This window comes from Carassius carassius, chromosome 40, assembly GCF_963082965.1.
Source record: "Carassius carassius chromosome 40, fCarCar2.1, whole genome shotgun sequence".
Classification (NCBI taxonomy): domain Eukaryota; kingdom Metazoa; phylum Chordata; class Actinopteri; order Cypriniformes; family Cyprinidae; genus Carassius; species Carassius carassius.
The window spans coordinates 26,241,437-26,253,277 of NC_081794.1; the positions used below are offsets into that span (position 1 = coordinate 26,241,437).

The 11,841-nt window shown below is 34.7% G+C and overlaps 1 long non-coding RNA gene across 1 annotated transcript in view; it reads right to left on the minus strand.

The window, feature by feature from the left end:
* LOC132122556 (uncharacterized) overlaps nt 1-11,384 on the minus strand; it is a 45,681-nt gene extending 34,297 nt beyond the window's left edge. Inside the window, exons 1-2 of the long non-coding RNA XR_009426394.1 lie at nt 11,325-11,384; nt 10,441-10,515 (exon numbers count right to left, since the gene is read on the minus strand). This is a non-coding gene — a long non-coding RNA (uncharacterized LOC132122556). The remainder of the gene's footprint in view (nt 1-10,440; nt 10,516-11,324) is intronic.
* Between the last annotated feature and the right edge of the window lie 457 nt (nt 11,385-11,841).

An 11,841-nucleotide genomic window follows, 5' to 3' on the forward strand; every position in this document is an offset into this window, starting at 1 on the left:
ACTAAGATTGCACCTAAATCAACAATTTATAGGATCATCAAGAACTTCAAGGAAAGAGGTTCAATTCTTGTAAAGAAGGCTTCAGGGCGTCCAAGAAAGTCCAGCAAGCGCCAGGATGGTCTCCTAAAGAGGTTTCAGCTGCGGGATCGGAGTGCCACCAGTGCAGAGCTTGCTCAGGAATGGCAGCAGGCAGGTGTGAGCGCATCTGCACGCACAGTGAGGCCAAGACTTTTGGAAGATGGCCTGGTGTCAAGAAGGGCAGCAAAGAAGCCACTTCTCTCCAAAAAAAACAGTCAGGGTTTGGCCCAGAAGTTGATTGAGAGCATGCCCAGTCGAATTGCAGAGGTCCTGAAAAAGAAGGGCCAACGCTGCAAATACTGACTCTTTGCATAAATGTCATGGAATTGTTGATAAAAGCCTTTGAAACTTATGAAGTATTTGTAATTATATTTCAGTACATCACAGAAACAACTTAAACAAAGATCTAAAAGCAGTTTAGCAGCTTTTTGAAAACTAATATTTATGTAATTCTCTAAACTTTTGGCCACGACTGTATATATATATATATATATATATATATATATATATATATATATATATATATATAACTATGTTTTCAGAGGTGTATAAAGACCTTTCTTAATGAACCGTTATGTTTTTATTACCTTAGATTGAGCTATTTCTATCTACATACACCACGGGTCCCCTAACATGTAAGTCACCACCGTGTTTGTGCTCTACAGAGCGCGTTTCATCACTTTGTTGTTTTTGCGAATAAAACACTGACACAATGATGAACAAGTACATTAACATTCGCAATAACATTGATTTATTGAATAAATAAGTAAATATAATTCCTTGATTTACCTATGTAAAGAAATCTCATTGCTCTCTGCTGTCTTTACCGATGACATCTTTACCTGTGTCAGCCACCGTAGCTTCTCTAAAGGGAGAGGGGAGCGGGGGACTGAGCCGTTGGTTGCAATTCACAACCTCACTGCTAGATGCAGCTAAAAATTGTACAGTGCACCTTTAAGGAAGAAGCGATCAGTGCCAATCATTGGAGTCAGTGTGTGCTCACCTCACCGCACGCTCTCTCCACCTGCGCTCGGTTAACAGGCTGTATATTACACACGTCAGTGATCAGAGCTCATCCACCTGTCGGTTTCCTCCAGCCCTGGCAGAACACCTGTCACCCACGGGATTAGCATCAAGCTACGGCTGTTTAAGATGGAGGTCACAAAGGTGGACTGCACTGGCAGAAAGCCCAGCTGCCCTTCCACAGCACTCTGTAAGCTTCTTTACAGGAGTTGATTTTGTTTCCCTAGACATGGCGTTCCTGCATTGATCCAGACCCTCGTCCAAATAGCTATAGATCTCAGACCTTGCTCTAGGGGTAAGAGTGAACGTGCTTGTAAAGACATCTATCTCAAGAGACTTAATGGAAAAACATATATGTATAATGTATATATAAAATGTTGCAAGCCAGACTCAAACTCAAATGGCCCATGCGCTTAAGTGTCATTCTCATTGTTTCGAAGCAACTGCTAGTTTTAATTGCCAGTAACTATTCATTTACTAGCATTTTATGGATGCAAACATACCTTGCATAATAATATGCATAAATATTATAAAATCATATTCATGATTCTCAATAATCTGGTATAACATTGGTATGAATCACTGGACCAAGCATGTTCTGTAATGTAAAACTGGATACACTCATTTAATCTTAAATACATCAGTAAGTGACAACCTTGAGGACATAAATCTTGCCTGACTGACGATGCCTTCTGAGCTCCTACATAAATATGGAAGCCAATCTCTGGAAAGCGTCCTTATCAGTTGTAAAATGACAACAAGTGTTTGTTTTCAGTGTGTTTTGGTGTTTTGAGCGAAACATTTCATTGCCTGACAGTAAGAACAGAAGCAGAGCTTCAGGCAAGATTAGTTTAATCAAAAGCAATCCGCAAACATGTCGTCATGTCCCACGCACTGCTTATGTCTACAGGACTGCAGGAGACACCGCGCTTTATCTGAGCTGAATGATGGAAGACACACAAACACAGGAACAGGCTCGATTTTGAGCATCAGTCACACAGTAACTGTGTTTTTAGTTGTTCTTCGGTCTCTCATCTCATAAAATTCTTCCATTTCTGCCTGTGTGTGGGTTAATGTAGGTTTATGATGGCTTGCTCTTGATTTTGACACGACAATAGCTCAACGTTAAGAGGTTTGGAGCATTTTTCTGCTCTGTGTTCAAGACAGTCCTGTGCTGTGTCTGAGACCCTCAAGACATTTTCAACCACAGAGAGTTTTGTGCACCACAACTGCAGATTTTAATATTAACACACACACATATATATATGATATTTCAGACATTATAATCTTTTTTTTATTTATTTATTATTATTATTTATTTATTGTTATTAATTTTTCTGGTAGATTTTGTATACCAGTTTTGTTCAGAGACAGGAGAAGCAACACTCACACACACACACACACACACACACACACACACACACACACACACATAATGCCACAATAACCTCACATTTTAATTGAATTTACAATACATTACATAATCTGTAAAATGTTTTCATTATTAACAGTTTAATTAATAATTAATTTAAAAATAATAAAAAAATGTTTTAATTACAGTATATCTATTAATGCCTAATATCTGAAATGTTTAAATTTTTTACAGTTAAGTAATAATTATTTTTATTAAAATATCTCTCATATATGTCTGAAAATGTTTAACATATCTTTGATTATGACATAATACATCTACATAACGTTTATAATTGTATTAAGGTGTTTTTTTTTTTTTATATATAAAATCAGCTACTCCACATAACCATTTTCCACTATACTGAAACTGAAAACATGTATAAAAAAAAAAAAAAAATTGTCATGTTAAAAATCATGGAATGATGGATGGATGGACATTTCTGACTTTATAATTCATTTTTAATAATATACAAATTGAAAAGTTCAAAAAAGAGGTCACTGTTCGTATGAATTGCAAGTATTTGTGAATTCGTTTTGAACAAACTCATCCCATCATTAACTACCTGAACACAAGCAATACTACTGAACTAATTATACAGTCTTTGGTTATTTCTGAAAGACTCAAACTAAAAGAAATGTAAATGTGAAGACTGCAGAGTAGTGCTCCTGTGTGATGGTGTGTGTTTTGAAAGGCATCAACAACATATGGGGCTTTGTGGGAGAAAGTAATTAAATTTGGTCTAATCCCTCATCCTCCTCCGTAAGATGCCAATATAGCAGCGATGAATTCAGAGGCTGAACGTGCGTCACGGCAGCAGGGTGAAGAAGTGAGTGACACATTATGATCAGGCCTGCAGGCAGCCATGTGTCAGCTCTATTGATCCCACAGCCGGCTCGAGTCAATGACCATGTGATTATCATCAGGCATGTCGACACCTCTCACACACTCCTGCCAGTACAGGGGCTTCCTCTTCCTATTGACTCATTTCACATTGAGATGTCAGAATACCTACAGTCTCCATCTGCCGCTCCACAGAAACTGGAAGGGATTTCATTCGATGCGGAAATATCCCATGTGTACAAACATATGCACAACGATAGGTCGAAAGCTACTGTAGCTGGTCATCTTTCCAAGAAAAGCTCACGTTACCCAGCTTCTAAACATATTCACTATATTACACTCCTATTCACTCAATTAGCCTGTGATTAGTTTCATTCTCCATGCTGGGTCGAAGCCTTATGTGATGTGTTCATCTAATAAATCACTAATTGAAAACATACTGAATTCTTACCCAAGTGTATGACAGTCGCTGCACTACAAAAAGATCTAAAAACAAATAAATAAATGGAAAACCTCAAATTATATTATATAAAAAAGGAACTGCTTTGACACTTGCGCCTCACTAATTTGCTTGGTTGTTTATATATATATATATATATATATATATATATATATATATATATATATATATATATATATATATATATATATATATATATATTTATGCATTTAGCAGATGCTTTTATCCAAATATTATTATTATTATTATTTTATTATTATTATTATTATTATTATTAAATAAATGTAATTGATCAATTTTGTAATTGATCAAAAGAGTTTTAAATTGCAATATATAACAATATTGCTTTATCAAATAAATGCAGCCTTGGTGAGCATAAGATATGTCTTTCAAAGATGTTTAAACATTTTCTTATTATTATTTTAATTTAATCCAAGATCTAAGATTATTAATATTATCAGCTCCTGCACAAGCAATATCACCTTATAATCTGTATATATCAAAGCCATTTTTATGTCCAGTACATTGTGAGTGTGGTATTGCATAATTACTGTAAACATAATACACAATCTATGTATGTGTTTCTGCCAATATGTAATATGATATGCTGTAATTCAGCATAATGCATTTATGATTGGTCATCAGCTGGAACACAGTGTATATAGTATATTCTGTATGCATTATATCTTTCTCAATCTTACACATCTCCACCACTGAAAAATTATGCATATGTCAATATGCTTGGCAATATTTTTGCATTCAGTATGAAATGTTTATAGATATGCATGCTTTATTTCAACCTCTCAATACCAACTGCATGGATGACAAATTCTGACTGTCGAAAGATGCCTCATTTTGTTGTCAACATCAGCTCATACACCAGTGATTCTACGTTTAATATTCTAAGAGGATAATCTGTCCTCTGACAAAACTTGAAACACCACACATTCAGTCTCATCAAATGGAACCGCCATTAAAAGTAAATATGCCATACTGATGGCATGGAAGTGAGAACAATGTCAGTTTGTGTTTCTGTGTGATTTGGGTTGGCACTAATGCTGTGTTTACACTAGATCTCACTTTTATTCATAAGACATGCTGGAACTTTGAGTGATATATCTTAACTGCTTTGATTACAATGTGTTAATCAGAAGGGAAAAATATTTAAATATTTCAATTTGGGTTAATATAGTTAACTAAAGCTAAAAGCATCAAAACTATTAAACAAAATAAATGTAAATGAAATAAAATGTATAACTAAAAAAGTGTAAACTTATTTCAGCTAGGTGCCAAAGCAACATTTATCATTTTCATTTGAACTTGGACGAAAAATAAAGTTAAAACTGATAAAAAAAAATTACTAAAACATCAACTAAAATTACAATTAAAGCAGAACATCAAACAAAATAAATTATCTAATTCAATATATATATAATATCTCAATGATACAGATAATTGTAAATTTTTCTCACAATAATTCTTTTGCAGTTCAGAAACCACCCCCCCCCCCCACCCGCCGCCCTGCCCCCTCTAACTTCTGAGTTCTCATCTTGCAATTTTTATTTATTTATTTATTTATTTCATGCATACATTCGTTTGTTTTTGTTTATGCAACAAAATAATAATAAAAAGTGACTTTTTAACTCACTATTCTGGCTTGAAACTACAGGTTTAAATCTTACAATTTTAGTACTAGATATCTAGTTCTAAATTAACAATTTCAAATTAACATTGCATAGTTTATATCATGTAATTCTGTTTATATACAATTTTGACTTTGTGTGTGTGTGTGTGTGTGTGTGTATGGCAGGGTTTGTAAAAACAAGTTGCTGAACAGGAGGAACACTGCACTCACATGCCATTAAAGCGAATATAACACATTAAAACACACACTGACACCTAACATGCATTTTTTTCATGCTCACTTTACCATCGAGTATTTGACATTTGTGTGTTATGAAAGGAGCTGCACAGGCCTGCTGGCTAAAGGCGAAGCGCACATTAGGAATTGCTCTCCGATAGGCCATGATTAGCTGTCAAACTGCAAGAAAGAAGAGAATGGAGTGAGAGAGAGATGAGGGACTGTGCTCATTGTTGGTGGTTTTATCAGGTCCCGGCAGCTCTCGCTCGTGTGATTACTCTACGCACAACTCCGTGCACCGTCACACTTCACAACTGACACCCGTTCAGTCCACTGACAGTACTGTAAAATACCAGACGAGATACTTCAATTAACAGAAGAATAGTAAGAGAAGGGTACAGTGTCCCGCAGACACACTTCAGAAAACAGTAGAAATACATTAAAGTGAAGGCATTTGAAAGCAATTACATTAAGCCATGGAGCTCCGATGGGTGACAGTCCAAATTTGGCTTGCACTCCAGTTTCACAAACATTTCTACACATAATTATATGTTCTATCTGTCACTATCACTACAAAGAGAAGCTAAATAACTATTGTGAAGACGTATCATAAAATAATTTGTAAAGTATTTAATATAGTCTCTTAATATTAATAATTAATATGAAAACTGCATGTGTAATAATAATTATTGTAATTGCAAGTATTAGTGACAATCCACGCTAATACACAAAGTTTTCACTTGCAGATATGTACTGTATGTTTGTGTGTGTGTGTGTGTGTGTGTGTGTGTGTGTGTGTGTATGTGTGTGTATAGAGATTTAAAAAAAAATAATAATACAGTAAAACCAGCAATATATATATTTATTATTATTATTTTTTGTCATAATGAGCATAAAATACTTCTGAATTAAAAAAAAATAAAAAATTCTGGACCTAGTAAATAATTGATCACAGAACTTGTAAACTTTTAAGCAATTTGTATATGCTACAGAATGAATGAATAAATGAATACATATGAATAAAATATGTATTCTTTGCTATTCTGCCAAATTAATGAAAATAAAAGATATACAGTACCATCCCTTCCTGGAGTACCTCCCATACGATCCACTTATTATAACGGTTTAAGATAAATCAAAAGGTTAAAACCAAATCTGAAATACAAGATATACAATTAATTTTTAAGAGGAAAATTACATGGATAACAAGAGCAATAAAGATACACTTAACTAAAGCAGCACTGACTTCCCTATATGTCTGGGCTCCTGAGAGGCAAAACAACAGGCATATAGCATATATTAGATTGAGTGTATTATTATTAAGTAAGGTTTGTGTGCCCAGGAAACTGCCAGCATGTCTTTAGTGAAATTACATGCTGTGAGAAGTAGCAGAAGGAGATTGAGCCTCAGAGTCCTGCCTCTTCCAGCATGTACTTGGCTTTCAAAAGTGTCCCTAAAGAGCCGTCAGAACAAAAAGGAGGCTAGAAGAGAGAGACTCAAACTTGCTTCATTTCATCTTCGATTATTTCATAATGTCACATAAAGCTTTTTGCTTCCATTTCACAGTAATTTGATTATAATTCATATCCATGTAATTAAAACCATCACAGGCTTGCATTTCAGTAAGCTAACTGCATTACTAATAATCGATTTGAGGGTATTCCGAGGGCAAACTCATCTGTCTCTTTTTAAATGTTCCTGAAGGGCTGCAGATTTACCATGTGACTTGTCAACCAATACCATAGATCCACAAGCCTACTAGACCATTGTGTCTCAGTCCTGGACTCAATCCCAGTTCACACGGGGTGAATTTCATGGTTAAATTAGGACACTTACAAATAAATACTTTACTCAAATATTAATATATATAGTCAAGTATATATACTCATCCTCATGTTGTTTTAAAGAAATTCTCCACCTAAACAATTGCTTAAAATGTACTCACCCCAAGGTCATGCAATATGTAGATAGATGCAATACGTAGAGTTTGTTGCTTCATCAGAACAGTTTTGGAGAAATTGAGCATTACGTCACGCTCAGTAATTGATCCTCTGCAGTGAATGGGTGCCATCAGAATGAGAGTCCAAACAGCTGATAAAAATAATACAATAATCCAAGTAGTTTACCAGTTAATGTCTTGTGAAGTAAAAAGTTGTGTTAGAATGAAAGACCTTTTAACCTAAAATGGTTGCTTTCGGCTCAAATATAAGTCCTCTATCCAAAATATTGTTTTCTACAGAAAAAAAAAAATAAATAAATAAATAAATAAATATGAAATATGTACAACATCAAGAATCGTTTACAAGCTAAAAGAGTTCTAAACAAAAATTCTGGTGGATTGTGATGAGAGAGCAAAACAGGGGATGGGCTTTTTCCTCTGGGGAAAGAGCTATTATGGATTATGGACTAATATTTCAGCTTCAGCTGATCCACCTTTATGACTGATTTGTTGCTTACAAACATGCAACTTTTCATTTCACAAGACATTAAATTGATGGACTGGAGTGGTGCGGATTATTTGTGGATTACTGTGATGTTTTTATCAGATGTTCTGATGGCACCCATTCACTGCAGAGGAGCCATCGGTGAGTAAGTGACGTAATGCTAAACAAACTCATCTACATCTTGGATGGCCTGAGGGTGAGCATATTTTCAGTAATTTTGTTTCATTTTTGGTTGAACTATTCCTTGAAAACTTTATAACTTACATTTTGTTTCCATAGAACATAAAATGAGGTTTTACGTATATTGCCACTCTGACACATTTGGCATACTATTATCAATGCAATGCACTATGCATACACATTAATTCCGCACGATGTTTACAAAAGAAAATATTTGGATTGGATGTTGCAACTGTGATTGTGACAAGATAAAGTAGAAAAAGTATTGCACAACGTAGCATTACCATAAAAAGTGGATTATAGCAAACAGAAAATGTTACAAACTTTCTGTCTAATTTCAAGAAAAAGTTCCTCCCTCTGAGATGTTTTACACATGTGAAGATGTAGGCAAGGTATAATACATTTTGCTGCCACTGCTAATGAAAAAAGCATAAACAGATTGTTCTGTGCTTCACCATTCCTGTTTAGAAGAGCAGATATCCATCATTATGACAGCCTGCTGTATTTGACTTCGCTATATTTGCCCTGGTCAGAAGTTTGACTACCAAATCATTCATGTCCAGCACTTTAAAAAGTCAACAACGCTCGATGTCTCTCATCATTCATTCTGAAACGAAAACAGTTTATTTCGTGTTAGAGTAGAGTACACTCAGGAATCATGTTATTTATTTATTTTCACCAAAATGACTCACGATTCTCCTAGTTCATGGATAAGGGGATTTGGTTAATATCATGCTATATAAGATGTCACTATTTTATCCTATATGAGGATAATTAAAACAATTTGAAAAAAAATGTGAAAAGTTAAGTCTTCTTAAATGTAAAATACCTAAAACTTACAAATATTAGTAATAATAATAATAATAATAATGAATTAATTTAGTTTGACATTCAGGACTAAATAAATTAATAAATAAATGTATGATATTTATGATGTTATATTAATATTTCATTTTAGTCTACATTTCAGTCAATTTATTCACTTATATAATAAATATAATTATACTTATATATATATATATATTTTTTTTTTTTTTCATCTCTTTATATTTTATTTTAGCTTTAATTAGTTTACTCAAATCATTTTTAATAACACTGCTGTGCAAAAAAAAAAAAAAAAAAAATACTGGATACAATGTGTGTCAAAATACAAATGACAGTTTACAAAAGCAGAGGCCGATGTTTTGGCTGTAAAAGTTATGGTGCAATATATCCAGATGCCAGAGCCAGACCTGCTACATACAACAAACTATATGATGTTTCCACCCAATGCCTTTCTCGATTTACCTCTTTGACAGCCGATCCATACAGATAAATCACCTCGTAAGGTTTTTCTCTCTACACACTTCTACCTGCACTGTATCAAACGATTAGGAGCGCACCAGCCTCTTCAGGGAAAAAAATAAACCTCTCCACTGCAGTAAACTTTCACATAGAGAATTCTAGATATCTTTGGCTTCTCTTCTGACAATGAAAAGTGTTAATGCCTTTTCCAAATAGAAAACAGCTAACTGACCATAACGGCTCTTCAAAAAGGTCCATTGCCATTCCATTGAGAAAGAGCTTTGAGAAAATGATTGGCCATCATTCTCTGATATACAGTCTGTTGTCTATGCTCACTTTATTTGCCTCTCTTTGATGGTGCACGATAACGGTTTGTTCATTCATCTGTGTAGGTCACATTTATTTTCCGCTCTTGTCTGAAAAGGCACACGGGTAACAAACCAAACGCAAGCGGCGTCGATGGGTTCAGTGGGCCCAAAAGCTGCAGGTAAAATGACAGCTGGGCTGATCCTATACACAAGCTGCTAGCTTTAAAAGTGATCTTCTGAGTTGTCAGATTTTTGATATCTAACCCAAGAATGGAAGCCGTTGAATAAGTGATGTTGTTGTTTTGGAGAGCTTGCTGTATTTTCGGTCCAAGGATTGCATGAATGATTGAGCTTTATCAGTCGGAAGCGTTCAAGTCTCAGCGGAAAACATCGTGGCTTTATTGTCACTTTCTTTCATTCTGACATTCTCATTCCTACACCAGGAATCAAGGTGCATGAGACAGGATGAATTTTTAACCAGTTGTCCTCTGTGAAATGTACCCAGATGAATAAAACAAAGGCTATAGACATGCAATGAAAAGTCTTACCTGCAGATTGAGTGACCCGAATAAACGCTTGATTGCCTGACAACACATAAAGCCCCGGAGAGACAGAGTTACAGACTGGAGTGGAAAGAAAAAGAAAGTGAATGTTGAGTAAGTATCAAGAAATCTGTTCATAAATGCATTTCTTTATTTATTTATTAATATTTTTGACCATCATTTACCAGTTATATCAAACTAGTGATGGGTGCTTTTATAAAATTAAATGTATAAATTTAGCAGACGCTTTTATCCAAAGCGACTTACAGTGCATTCAGGCTATCAATTTTTACCTATCATGTGTTCCCGGGGAATCGAACCCCCAACCTTGTGTTTGAATAGGCAATGCTCTACCAATTGAGCTACAGGAACACTTAGCAGTTCTTAGCAAAGCTTCAAAATTGTGCAATTCATTTGTTTGAATCAGAGGTTTGAAGCATATATCGAACTGCCAAAGTCATGTGATTTCAGGAAACAAGGGTTTGAACCAGTTTGGTATGGTTTTAACCTGATCTCAGATCAGAGTTATAAATTTGTAGACATGTGACATTTGACAATGAGACAAAAAATGGTATGCAATGATAAGGAAAAACCAACAAAACAAACCCTGTAAGCTAATAAAATAACACACATTATACATACACTTCATATTTAACAGTATGCAATGATTTTGTAATTGCGTTTAATATTATAATTTCAATAAAACATTTGGAATGGGTTTTTGCTGCAGGACTCAGTGTGTGCCATTTTCAAGGACTTTGCAACAGTGAATTGGTTCAATTGATTCAAAGTTTCTCTCATCACTAATATAAAATAGGATGGATGTTTTACAGTGAAAAACACACACACACACACACACACACAAAACTCAGTTCATTAATGCTACTTACTGCTGAAGTTTGTGTTGATTTCCCTCCATGTCTGATGTCACTTCCTGGATCATGATGTCATCTGTTAAAGGCAAGGAGTGTAACCGCTAACTTGAATTATGTGTGCCATAATAACCAATCACATAACAGCCTTGACATCATTAATTTTCCGTCAGGGTTGTGCGACACTCAAGTTGCCGTTTACGGATACCGTAGGAATGAATGAGAAGTGCCGTAAGCTGAATCCAACCTTTTTTTTTCATGGTAAACTCAAAAAATATTTCAATCCAAAAAATATTGTTTAGTGTAAAATGTGTTGAAGATTAGCAGAAAGGCTGTCGATTTATTAAATGATAAGCCGTTTCCTCTGTTTGTTCAGCATAGTGAAGCCTCTCCTCCACTGACATCCATTTAAAAAAAAAAAAAAAGTTAAAATGTTTTTGAGTAGAAAATCATGTGGCCCTGAAGACTGAAGTAAGGATGCTGAAAATGCAGCTTTACAATCACAAGAATAAATGACATTTAAAAATATCTGTGT